The sequence below is a fragment of the Ascaphus truei genome, chromosome 3 (genome assembly GCF_040206685.1).
Source record: "Ascaphus truei isolate aAscTru1 chromosome 3, aAscTru1.hap1, whole genome shotgun sequence".
Taxonomy (NCBI): Eukaryota; Metazoa; Chordata; class Amphibia; order Anura; family Ascaphidae; genus Ascaphus; species Ascaphus truei.
Genome location: NC_134485.1, coordinates 281,781,127 through 281,794,594, shown reverse-complemented (window position 1 = coordinate 281,794,594; position 13,468 = coordinate 281,781,127).

Below are 13,468 nucleotides of genomic sequence, written 5' to 3'. Positions count from 1 at the left end.
AACATTTTCTATGAATTTGCTTGCTATGCTTTTGTTTCATTATTTTATTGACTGATTGTTTGATCATTAAGATATTTACTCATTCTGCTTTTCATATGATCATATAAGATATATTTTGGTCTGATGGTTCCTTTTGGCTTTCATTTTTTATTTTCTTATTAATAATTTTTTTCTTTTTCTTTTTTTCAGTTTTTCATTTTTTGTTTTTGTTTCTCTAACATAATATGTTTTATACATGTGTTCTGATCTGATACATTATTGATACATGTCCTGGAGTTTGATTTGATGTATTGTTTATATGCTGCTATATGATATCAAGTTAACAGGTTATTGAGTTATATTTATATTGACTGTTCACTATGGATTTGGACATGTGTATTTTTATGCTTCCACAGATGATATATATGTGTCATTGAATTTTTTTTGTATGTTATTGGTCTCTTTTATTGCATTTTTACCTGTTCATTAACCCTTTGTGGATCTCTTCCCTCTGAGCATTACGCCCCTTTCCTGTGTTTCATTTTCACAGGGGATTTGTGTCCTGGGGGTTTGTTTTACCTGGGCACAGGTAGGCGGTGCTTCTGAGGGTGTAGACTATATAAGAGTTTGATTAAGACCATTGAAACTACTCTTTGATAAAGCGCACCATGCGAGAAACACGTTAGAGGTTTCTCTTTTAAATAGTTAATGTCCAATTAAATTTTTGTTATTTTTTCACTTGGCCTCCAGTTCTCGTTTTTTTCTTTGCTGTGCTCCTAGTGTTTTTCTCCTGCTTACCCGTATACAATGAAGCGCTGAAGTATCAAATAAAAAAGGAGACCCCAGTATTCCTGATGGGACGGAGTCATCCAAAACAAAAAGGCGGAAAAAGAAAAGCGGTTCTTCACTTACCATGGAAGGAACAGACACGTCCGCAGATCCTGTGGAGAAAAAAGGGGACCGAGTTGCTCTGCAGCCTAGAAAAAATGGAGATTTCGTCCCGCGGATAACCGAATATCCAGAGGGCCCAAGTCAGAAGTCGTGTACCCCAAAGAAGTGTCTGTCCGGTGCCAACAGTGAGGAACCCTCAACCAACCATCCCAGGGAAGCGGAGCCAGAACCAGTGAGTGTTGATCCCTTGACCAGCTCTGATGATGCCCTGAAAAATGCCAGGAATGACTGTAATTTGCTCCGTGAGCAATTGAAACAAAAGAATGATGGTTACACAGAGCTACAGAAAAATAACGTGAAGCTACAGAAAGATGTGCTCACAATTTACTCTTTGGCCAGGACAGAATTGGACGATTTCAAGACTGAGCTAGATACTGCAAACGCTACTATTTCCGCCATGGATGAAAAGCAGAGCCAATCTGATAAAATAATGGCTAAACTGAAGCGGAAGTATGAGGAGGCACTGAAGCAGATGACAGTCTTTCAGCAAGAGGTTCACACTCTTCGCGTAGAGCTGAATGCTTCACAACAGGAGGTCTACAGTGTCCGGACAGAGGTGGACGTATCTCAGAAAGAGGTTCAGACACTCCGCAGAGCACTGGATGCCTCACATCATGAGACCAACAGCTACCGCACAGACCTGGAAGTCTCCAGAAAGAAACTACAAAGTCTGACTGAGGAGCTGGACATTTCTAAAGAAACTATTGTCAATCTTAATACAGATCTCAAAGTCTCTCAGAAGAAGCTTCAGACGTTCAACCTAGAGAAGGAAGTCTTACGCCAGAAGACTGTCATTCTCAAAGCAGATGTGCGTACTGTGAATGGAAGGAGGACTGCAAGGAGGCCCTGAATAGTACAGAGACTGAAAAAGGGGAAAATTTAAGATTAAAAAGAGAAAACTTAAAACTGAAAGAAGAAAAATTTCATTTGACAGACAACGTCAAGGAAAAGAATGAAAAGCTGCATGAGCTTAAAGAAATAAATAGACTTTTGGAAGGTGAGAAGTTTGAAGCAGAGCACCAACTGCAGAACCAACTGCAAGGTCTGCGTACGCACCTCCAGAACGCCGAGGAGAAGCAGCGAACTCTGCAGGAAGACAATCTGCAGGCTGTTAAAGAAATACAAGTGCTGCATGAACGTCTGATTACCCAGTATGTCCCCGAAAAGCAGCATGAGAAATTGAAGACTACCCTGAGCATCACCATAGCATCACTAGAGGCCAAGCTTAGACCCCAGGTGACTCAGCACAAAAGGGAGCACAAGAAGGTCCAGAAACTGAGAGAAGTAACTGTGGCCCAAGCAAAGAAATTCATAGTGCTTCACAATGCAGTGCAAATATGGAAGCAAGCTCAGAGAAAGCAAAGTGTGCAGATAAATTCCCTGAGAAGAGACTTGCAAGACGCACTCAAAAAACAGGGATCTCTCGCAGATGAGATTACAGTTCTACAAAGACAAGTACTGTATTGACCCTGACTAAGCGTCAGTATCCACAGCCACAAAAACCCATGAAGACAGGGGTACAGTGAGAGCTGGGAATACCGCTCGTCTGAAAAACATGGTTGCAAAATTTGAACCACCTAAACAAGAACTAGCAAAACCTTCAGCCACCCAACAGGCAACAAAAGAAGGTACACGTGCTGAATCAAAACCAGAAGAATCCTTAGCTGATGAAGCTGAAAAGATGGGACATTCTCTGGAAGTGGAGATGGATTTGCAACTTAATCCCAAAGAGGCTGAACTAGCAACTCCATTAAGTGGGAAAAGTTCAGAGAGACAGCTTCAAGAGCAGAAAAATCAACGCTCTGCAACTGCTGCCATACAGTCTACCTACAATAAAACGAGCACCCGACGCGAGGGAAATCTCATGACCGCGCACGTAGCAAAAAGACTATACTTAGAAAAAGTCCTCCTCGAGCGACTGAGGAGTGCTGATTTCAAGCACCTTCGGGAGGAGACACGAATGAACTGGAGAAATGGCTCTGATTCCAGCGGGACTGAGGGTTCTCTTCCTCCATCCACTCTCATTCAAGTCACAGAGATATCTAGAATGAGAGTGGAAGGATGGGCTTTGGCCGTGGCAAGCCCGAGCTTCCCACAAACAGGGGAGGTATGTAACAGGGGAGTTATCCCTGTTCAGGAAATGTGCCTCTAATCCAGCAGTGTGGTGGTTAACTGCTGGTAGTCAATTATCCAACACCACCTGCCTGATTAGCTTCTTAGAAAAGCCTGTCTTTTCAGACAGGAAGAGAGATTGTTCCTGAGTCTCACAAGTTGTGGGACTGACCATAGGGACAGATGTCTTGAAGCCTGCCAGAAGAAACAGCACGCTGCCTGCAAGACACAGGGGAAAGAACCTCTAAACCTGAATGCTGACATAGCCTGAGGAAAAAGGCAGCAACCCAGGAACAGAGAAGACTTTCCCTCCAACTACAAGAAACAGATAAGACTTTCCTTTATAAGACTTTTGGTATATCTGCACATATCAAGATGTATGTTTGGGGCTGGGAGACATGCTTATCTAAAGAGAGTTGTGGACTGCATAGGTTTCACTAGAAATACTCCCAAGTGGAACAGAAGTGTTGTTTGACCCCTTTTGGAATATGTTTGTATGTTTTTTCTTGTGTTAAAGGAACAGGCGCAATACATGCCTTATTTAATTTCACCTTAACAAGTCTCCTTTGCATACCTCTGCGCATGTCCTCCTACACCTAGCTGTCAGAGTTCCCGAGTTAGCCCACTTAATTGAAAGGCTTGCTCGTGGGAAGCCAAGTTCACCTACTTCTCACATCAATTGACCCACCTCCCATGGCTTATAGACTTTCCGAATTTCAAGTTACTGGAGCTAACAAGATACGGATACATTTTATCGGTAAACCACTTCAAATCTAACCGAAAGCCACTTATTCAATTGACTTGCGGTTACAAGGTTGAGCACTTGGAAATGGATACTCATACTTCAAACAGACCTCCCAGCACCATCCACGCTTATTCAATCAGCTTTGTCAAACAGCTACCAAGCTTGGCGCCACTGAGTCTGCTCGGGACCCAGAGTTGTAAGCAACAGGGATACCAAGGTGTTAGAACAGGAGGAGTACCGCAGTTATCTCTGAGTGTGACGATGATGGAGTCCCCAGGTCACCAATCAAAGCATTATGCCCAGCTGGGGGCCCCTGAGTCATAAAAGGTGACTGTTGAGTGTCAGTTCTGCAGTCTAGAGCTGGCTGCAGCCCTGAAATTGTATAATACAGTGTGTGAAATGTGCCCCTGAGCTATATTGGGGAATTGTGAGTGTCAGCTCTACAACCCAATTGGGGTATACAACTATTGGTATAATAAATATATGTGGTTTTACTGTTCTAGGAGTGCTAACCAGCGGGGATGTGCCAGGCGTGAGAGTCAAGGATGATTTTACGGTAAACTGTTGTCAGGGTGTGTTTGGGTAGACGGGGGACCCATGGTGCGTGTTACCCCGAAACATGCACTCAGATTCCTGAGGACATGAAGAACACAGACCCCGGCTAAAATCCTCCCTGGAACGTAGGTTGCAGTTCACCACCAAATCCCCCTGCTTCAGCACAAATCAGGGTAGTAAAACTGGGCAGGGAACTGGGTTATATTCCAGGTCCCAGGATATACCCAAACCCCAGGACCCAGTGAGGGGTTACGTAAATCTCTCACCGGGATAAGTTGGAGAGAGTTGTAGGGGTTCAATTCTAAGTTAAAGCGTAGAGTGTCAGCTTCACAGCCAACTGCTGGGTGCAGTCCTGTGAATGTGTATAAGACTGAGGTTTGTTTTATTAAAATGGGGACAAGGGGTTAATGAATACCCACACCTAACACCGGGTCCCTGTCAGGAACCGGCGTTCTCCGCGCTCCCCACACAGAGCACTCTCTTCTCACAGGGAGCCCCTGGACACACAACTCAACTCTACCTTACCGCTCTCCGCGGCTCTCCGCCCCTGCCGCTGTCGCGGGATCACTCCCCTCGGCGATTCCTCTGCTCAGCGCCGGGCGCGCCCACGGCCTCCCGCACGCACACCTGCACCCCCCTCTGGCGCGGTCCACGTGCGTACACGCGTTATGGAGTGCGCTCATTCTGCACACTCTTCTTCCTTTCCCCTGGACCTCAGGCTCCGCCCGCCGAACAGGCATACTCAGGTTACCAACAAGACTCACCTGGCTTGTTATGCCTGCACCAATCTGCAGTATCTCCCTGTAGCTCTTCCTGTCCCGCCTCCGGTCCTGATTGGATCTCCCTGCTTTATCTAGCTCCTCTCGGCTCTCAGTCTTTGCTCGACATAGTCTCTGTATGGAAGTACTTCTGGATTCCCTCAGTGTTTTCACAGATTCTGACGCGGCTTGTACGACCACCCCCTCTGGCTCTCGATCTCGGCACTCCTTGGACAATGCTTACTCTGTTAACCCCTTGAACACGGCCTGGACTACGACCTATCTCCAATCTCCACTCCCTGACCTCGGCAAGGCATTCTTCACTCTATCTCTACAACCGGTACCGGCAAGTATTGTCTACCTTAATACACATGGCCTGGCAACACTTTATACCACTCTCCGGACACGCTCCCTTTGCTGCTGGTGCGTGTATTACCACTTCCCCATTCAGCTCAGGGGACAGGTCTGGTCTGCGGGCAGCACCGGCGTAACAGTCCCTAGGATAAAAGAGACATGACCCATGTAATGCCCAGGTACCCTGAGTCCAGGATCGGGGTTCAGGGGGAAATCATATCATGTGTTAAATATATGAATTATGTTAACAATGTTTTTGACTAAGGGGGAGAAGAGATGGGGTTTATAAGTTAGGTTTTTGAAGTAATCTCATAGGAAGTTAGTTAGATAAGCAACCCATTTGCATAGTTAGCAGGGGAGCTTCACAGAGACATTTGTCCAAAAGGTGTTAAACCTTTTGTTGACACGTAGGGTGTGTTTGCCTGGGCTTTGAAATGCTTAGCAGGATTCGGTGTTAACCTTTTGGTAACAGGGAGGGGAAACAGGAAGAGAATTGCACTGTGCCATCTGTTAGATTGTCCCTATACCCAGACAGAGTGGCATTCCTTAAGAAAGCAGGATGGCATATGCTAAGTGGCAGGTGGCCAGTGGGGGAAAGATGACATGAGTTATCCACCTGGCAAAAGTATATGAGTGGCCAGGGAGGAAATTCCCACGCCACAGATTGGCTACACATGTTAACAGATGTGACAGGGAAGTTTTAAAAAATACCTGCAGCCCAGTCCTAGTCAGATTCACCTGTTCCATCTGAAGATTTAATCGGATTCACCAAGTTCCAGCGTGTGAGGGGTTAATTATATCGTAACTAAGAAACGCGCCCCTCTTCTGGAATTCGTTACAGCTAAGGGTTCCCGAACGAACCCTGTAAGGAATGAACAAATGTTTTCCTTTTGGTGGAAATATAGGGGTGGCAACTTGTGCCCCTAGCCAGGAACTGTTACACAGATCAATTTGCGCAACCCCTGGCATACACAGCGGCACACTTTATTCGAGTGCGGCTCATTCCGCAAGCTGGGAAATGTCCCGGCTTGCGAGCCGCACTCCCTCAGCGTGCCGCGCATCACCGATGCGCGGTCACACATCATCGGGTGCCTGTGCCGCCTGTACGCGTGCCCAGGGCTCCCCGAGGGAGCCCTGGTGTCGCGTGGATGTACTGACGGCGGCGGGACGTTCCGGGGGACCCGGCGGACCCGGTAAGGAGAGGGGGAAGCCCCGATCGGCGGGCCTCTCCTCCGAGGCTTCGGCGCGCGCCCGGCACCCTCCGGCGCGCGCCAGGTTACTGCTGCGGCCGAGAACGGGCAAATGCTCGAATAAACTCGGCCGCAGCAGTACGTGCAGGGGTGCCCAGAGACTTTGTTTCGTTCCAAGGACATTTGATTTTGTTCCCTGTACCCAGTTTATTAAGTGTAATTGTGCATGATTTGTGTTTGTCTGAAAAGAAATAAATTACAATTTATTTTGCCCGCCTTGTTGTGATCAGTCTAGAATCCCGGTATTAATGTGTATATAAGTCTTGGTCTCCCATGACACTGAGTACCTCTGTCCTTGACTAACAAAGGGCAATCCGGCGACCATTTGCCCTTCCCCAGACTCTGCGGAGCCTGAGCAGCAGGGGGGGGGGAAGGTTGGCTTGCTATTCTAAGAGGCAGAGGTGCCAGGTTGGCGCATGCCCCTTAGCAGAATCCAAATCGATACCCTCCCGGCTTCAGTATACCAGAACATTGGTGATAGGCTGGCAGGATAATTCCCATGCGCTGATTGGCTGTAGTGGTTTCTGAATGGGACAACCTATAAGAAACCTTGCAGCCAATCAGGACCTCAGATTCCAAGCGCCAAACGATCAGAGGCAAATTCAAGTTACCAAAAAAGATGCTCTGGGAGAAATAGACGTGATCCGGCTTCAGAGATTTATACTCCAGTAATTTTTTAAGTCAAGCTTTTCAGGGACGAAGCGGTCGCGGCTAGTATTGCATGCTAAATTGCGTTCCAGGACTTTCATGAGTACCTCCCGGTCATTGGATAGGGCTCCTAAAAACATCAGTTGTTAACATTTCATTCCAAGGAAGATTTATTTTGTTAGCCCCATTTCCAGTAAGTTTGTTTTCAGTGCAAATTGTGTTACATTGTGTGTTGTCTAATCGTGGAATAAATTACAATTTATTTTACTGCTTTGTTATGCTCAATCAAATGATCCAGGTATTAAAGGTGTTAATAACACACCATACCATTGAAATACATCTTGTAATTGTATTTATTAATAATGTTTAAGTAACATCACAAAAAAAGTAACTGCCATCATTAATTTTGAAAGAAATTATGAGAGATGCTGAAGTCTAAAATTCCTTATACAGTATATCAACCTGCATTGGCAATATAAAATACAGTAAATAGCTATGTTAGTCTTGGAAAAAGACACACATTTTATTTAGAAAGAATTTATAAATAATTATACACATTGACTTTAATAAAAAAGTTCAACAGTACTTTAGAATTTTCAAGAGTATGAATAATTTAAATATAATGCCATATTAAATAAATTGTTTTTATTGATTTTTGAAAAACATTCTAATTCTTGCATTTTGTTTAATCAGTTAAGGTCTTCAAAAATGAATAAATTAGAGTTTAGTCTTGGCAAATAAATTAAATCCTGTCAGTGTTTAATTGTGTGATCAATACACTTTTTCTTTCCACATACTGTACTATACATTTAGTTGTAACCTTGATGCTTCATAACTGCGTCTTAAGTATAAAAAAATACTGTAAGTACAAAAATGCAATGTGGCATTAAATGTATTGGACTATTATGTTAAATATTTAGTTTTAGATTTTAGTTTTACTACAGCATATATTGATCATGCAGTCAGTGGTTTAGGTTCATAATTATATAAGGTTCCGGGTTACCATCTCATATTGTCAAGTCCCTTATGTGGGAGTAATCCCAGGATGCTATGATATTTCTCCATTCTCCATTTTGGAGCCTGCTACCAACCCTTTCCAGCCTGTTGCAATTCTGTCTTTCTTTCTCCTGGTTTCTCGCAATCGTGGTCTGAGGGTTCCCTCCTCCATGCTCGTGGTATGGTGATATTTGTCCCTCTAGGGTCAGGACAGGAGGTGGGCTGGAAAGCATTATTCAACATGCGCGTTTGAAGCAAATGTTTGTTAGTGTATCTATTTTATACCAGTTCTATTATTAATATGTAAACACTAGGGTAGAGTGGGGGGAGGGGAAGGGGAAGGGAACCCTCGCAACTGCTAAATCTATATTCTCCGAGGTGATACTATCTGGGGTGAATAATGAATGGATACTGTGGGTAGAATAGAACCCCAATGGATAGCACTCTGCAGATGCACAATATACAGGGGACAGGAATAAGGGTGTATATAGTGATGAGTGAATTGTGCACGTTAAAACACTTTATTAGAGTCTTGACTCAAGGTTAAAATACAGACGCTAAGTACCAAAAATAAATGAGACTCATGTGAGCCATGGGAAGCCAAGTTCACCTACTTCTCACGTCAATTGACCCACCTCCCACGGCTTATAGACTTTCCACCTTTCAAGTTACTGGAGCTAACAAGGTACGGATACATTTTATCGGTAAACCACTTCAAATCTAACCGAAAGCCACTTATTCAATTGACTTGCAGTTACAAGGTCGAGCACTTGGAAATGGATACTCATACTTCAAACAGACCTCCCAGCACCATCCACGCTTATTCAATCAGCTTTGTCAAACAGCTACCAAGCTTGGCGCCACTGAGTCTGCTCGGGACCCAGAGTTGTAAGCAACAGGGATACCAAGGTGTTAGAACAGGAGGAGTACCGCAGTTATCTCTGAGTGTGACGATGATGGAGTCCCCAGGTCACCAATCAAAGCATTATGCCCAGCTGGGGGCCCCTGAGTCATAAAAGGTGACTGTTGAGTGTCAGTTCTGCAGTCTAGAGCTGGCTGCAGCCCTGAAATATGTAAAACCATAGAATTCAAAGAGGGTGTACTTTCTTTTTCACACAACTGTAGATAGATAGATAGATAGATAGATAGATAGATAGATAGATAGATAGATAGATAGATAGATAGATAGATAATTGCATTATTCCTGGAAACTAGTGAGGGAGAAGGAGACAATGCACTGCTGTTGGACCATGGTTTTCTTTATGTATTATGTACATTAAGAAATGTTATTCCATGCAATAAAGACCTCCAACAGTGAGGTTGCTATGTTCCCTTCATGTGGTCTAATTGTATTTGTACTGCATTAACCTAATATATGTGGGAAAGATTTCAGGTGCACACTTGACATACAGTACCTTCTGGTGCAGACCTGTGTAACATAGCCTGTCAGCAGTAACTTCTTTTTCCTGGGCCTTTCCTCTGTCAGTCCTGTTAGTGCAGGCAGTGGAAAGGTTACTTCCTTCTTTAGGCCTGTGTGTGTGTTACAGCCTTGAATGATGTCATTAGTATTCAAGGGCAGGCCTAGCAACTTCTGAGGATGTCAATCTGAGGGGTGGATATTGGTTGGAACGCCCCCTGGTGTGTGGGCCAATCTGTATCTGGCTCTTGCTTGCTATGAGTCAGAGTTAGAGACACTCCCCAAAGATTTATCAAATTGGAACATCCTCCCAAATTAGCTCAGTTGAGTTCTGGAAGGATTAGAGTGAGCAGATAGAAGAGAGAGAGAGAGAGAGGTCTCTCCCTCCCACCCATGATGGACTGGGAGGGAGGGGAATTATGCTGCTCAAGGCAGAGCTCTGAGTTAGATAACATGGAGAGAAATAGGCAGAGGATGAGAAACCTGTGAACCCTGCTATTCTCTATACTGGAGCTGCCTGACAATAAAGAACAGAAAGATATGCTGTGTCTGTTCCTGTCTCTGAGAATGAAGGAGTGTCAATGGGGTCCATCCCCTGAATATCTACAGGTGATCCTTGCTGGCTGGAGGCACTGCACCAGAAAGATCAGGGTAACCTGTACTTCTTGTCCTGTTTTCTCCCCACACCACCGCAGAGCGCTCAACCCTCCTGTTACCAGAAGATCAAGAAACAGCACCAGAGTAGCTAAGAAAAACATACTCCCCCAATCACACTTAGGGGGATGGGGGGGTAGATGGGCTACATTTGGAGGCGCTGCAGAGAGGAACTGCTCGCAGGACAGGACAAGTTTTTGCAACAGGACAGGTTTTCAGAGACAGTGGACCATACAGCAGTGTTTTTGGACTTTGTATGCGGCAGCAACAGGCTCTTTCAAGCAGGAGGAAAAGGGAATCCCTCTCTGAAGCTTCCCCAGGGAGGGGGTTACCCTAAAAGGACCTTTCTATGTTGGGGCAACTCCCTGGTGGCTATGTGTCAGGGAGCGTGGATTCCCACATAATGACTTGCTAGCCTGTGGGGTGACCCCCTGGAGGCTATGTGCCAGGGAGCATTGATACCCACATACACTCTGGCTAAATAGGATTTGGGGCTTCTTCCTATACCAAGGAAGCGTGGATACCCTGCCTATCAGAATACCCCAGAAAAGGAAGGGAATATCAGGTTCCTGAGGCTACACCAGGGAGCCTGCAACCCATCCTGGCACTGCAGTTGTTTCGGCATCTACCTGAGGCTACACCAGGGAGGCATGGGTACCCTTCTGTATCCCCCAACAAAGATTAGCAGCAAGAGGACAAGGACTCTGAGATGGCATCGGAGACCTCTGTGCACCCAGCAATAAAGAGACTATTGCAGCAAAGATTCGTGAGACGTTCCCTGAAGCTATACCATGGTGCGTGGTACTCAAAGAAAGAAAGAATTGTGCTTTATTTTGTGTGGCCCCTTACTGAAGAAAAGGGGTCACGCCTGTGCTCACAAGTCCTCACAAGATGGTGGTTTTGCCCTCAGGGAGACCGCATGGTGCTGAACTTTGTGCTTTTAAAATGGTGGCTCCAGAGAACTGGGGGCCGCATGAACTGATTGTACTCAAAATGGCAATTCCCGCCTTACCAAGAAATCCATGTGCTTTTCTGCAAAAGCTGCATCCAGTTTCATCCAGTTGCAAGCTTTTGCTGGCTCACAGTTTGCAAGACAAAGTGTGGACTGACCAAACCACTCCTTCTTCCTTGCCCCTGATTGGACTATACTATACACCAGGGGGAGGAGCTGGGTGTGCCCTGAAGGAGCAACAGGATGTGAGGGGCCAGATACCATCTCACTCTCACCACTGCTGGTTGTGTCTGCAAGCTGCCTTATCTGCTCTAAAATGCAGATTATTCTGGAGGATATGGACCCTGCTTACCGCTTGCCTGGCGGAGTAGCAGTGGTCACTAATGAAGATGGGACATATCAGATGCTGGGGATATGTGCAGTATGTGGAGCTGTGGGAGAACAACTGCAGGTATCAGCTCAGTGTGCTACGTGCAAAGTGCCCTATTTCCAGCCATGCTCCCTGCAACCCTCTGGTAATGTCCTACCTGTGAATGACAGAGAACCACTCAGAGGAAACAGTGTTCCTTTGTCCAGTCCTCCGTACTTTACTGCTGCTCTGGTAAGCTGCTCTGGGAGGGGAGATCCTGCGGAGGCTGATGACATCACTTAAGTCCTGCCATTACCTCCACCGTACCCGAGTATGCTGCGGAGCTTAAAATTCCGGTAATCATTGCCGGTGCCTCCCGACAGATCCACACTGACAGCGAGGCTGCTACAATCTCTGAGGTACCGGTCGGGGCCTCCAACGCTCCCGAATTGGCGCTCATTCTACCGGTGCCTGTTCCTGAGGCTGGCACCAATCCTGATGTCCGCGATGTGACACCACTTAAAGCTCCATCCCCGGGAGAAGAGAAGGCCGCAAGGCCGTCCGGCCAGATGGGTGTAACATCTGCTGCTACCTCCCGGGTTAGTGCTGAGTCTGCGGACTCCTTTTCCCTGCAGTGTTGGGGGAGAGAAGAAGAATGGAGCTCATATGATGCTGCAGCCGCTGTTGCGGCTAAATCTAGCGCTGCCAGAGGCTCTGGCCAACCGAGCCTTGCCAGAACTGTGGACACTGTTATGGCTCTGCTCTGGGAGGTCTCTTTAGTCTCTCGCCCACAGGAATATAATGTGCCAGGTCTTCCCTGCCCTGTTCTAGTACTTCCTGATGCTGTCAGCCCTAGTGTTAACACTATGACCCATCAGGCCTTGTCACCAGTAATGCATGATGCCCCCATGAGTAATGGTGTTGTTATACCTGCCCTGTCTGTCATACCAATGGTAAGGGTATCACCACAAGGGAAGGAGGGTCAGCGCAAGGTTGCAGAAAAAGCTGCAATAAAGAGGTTGCTAATGGAATGGAAAGTGGGGCGTATTATTGTTATGAACAGGGTAGAATACATTTCTGCATCTGGACACAAAATATGCTATTCAATAAGAGTGCCTGACAGTCAGGGCAATATGGTGCTGAAGCCTGATCCAGCGCACTACTACTAAGGTAGCAATAGTACTATGTTAGGCAATGTGTATGCAATGTATCTGTGTATATTCATTGGTCACTTCATTAATGTTATGCTGAAATGTACAAATGTTGTTGCATTTCATGTTATGCAAATTTTCAGGAAGTTGTATAGTAGGTGATGTTAAGTCCACTACAGTCCAAGCGTGGTCGTTGGAGTTTCACCTGGGGGAGATTGTAACATAGCCTGCCGGCAGTTACTTCTTTTTCCTGGGCCTTTCCTCTGTCAGTCCTGTTAGTGCAGGCAGTGGAAAGGTTACTTCCTTCTTTAGGCCTGTGTGTGTGTGTGTGTGTCTGTGTGTGTGCGTGTGTCCGTGTATGTGTGTGTTACAGCCTTGAATGATGTCATCAGTATTCAAGGGCAGGCCTAGCAACTTCTGAGGATGTCAATCTGAGGGGTGGATATTGGTTGGAATGCCCCCTGGTGTGTGTGGGCCAATCTGTATCTGGCTCTGGCTAGCTATGTGTCACAGTTAGAGAATCTCCAAAGATATACCAAATTGGGACATCCTCCCAAATTAGTTCAGCTGAGTTCTGGAAAGATTAGAGTGAGCAGA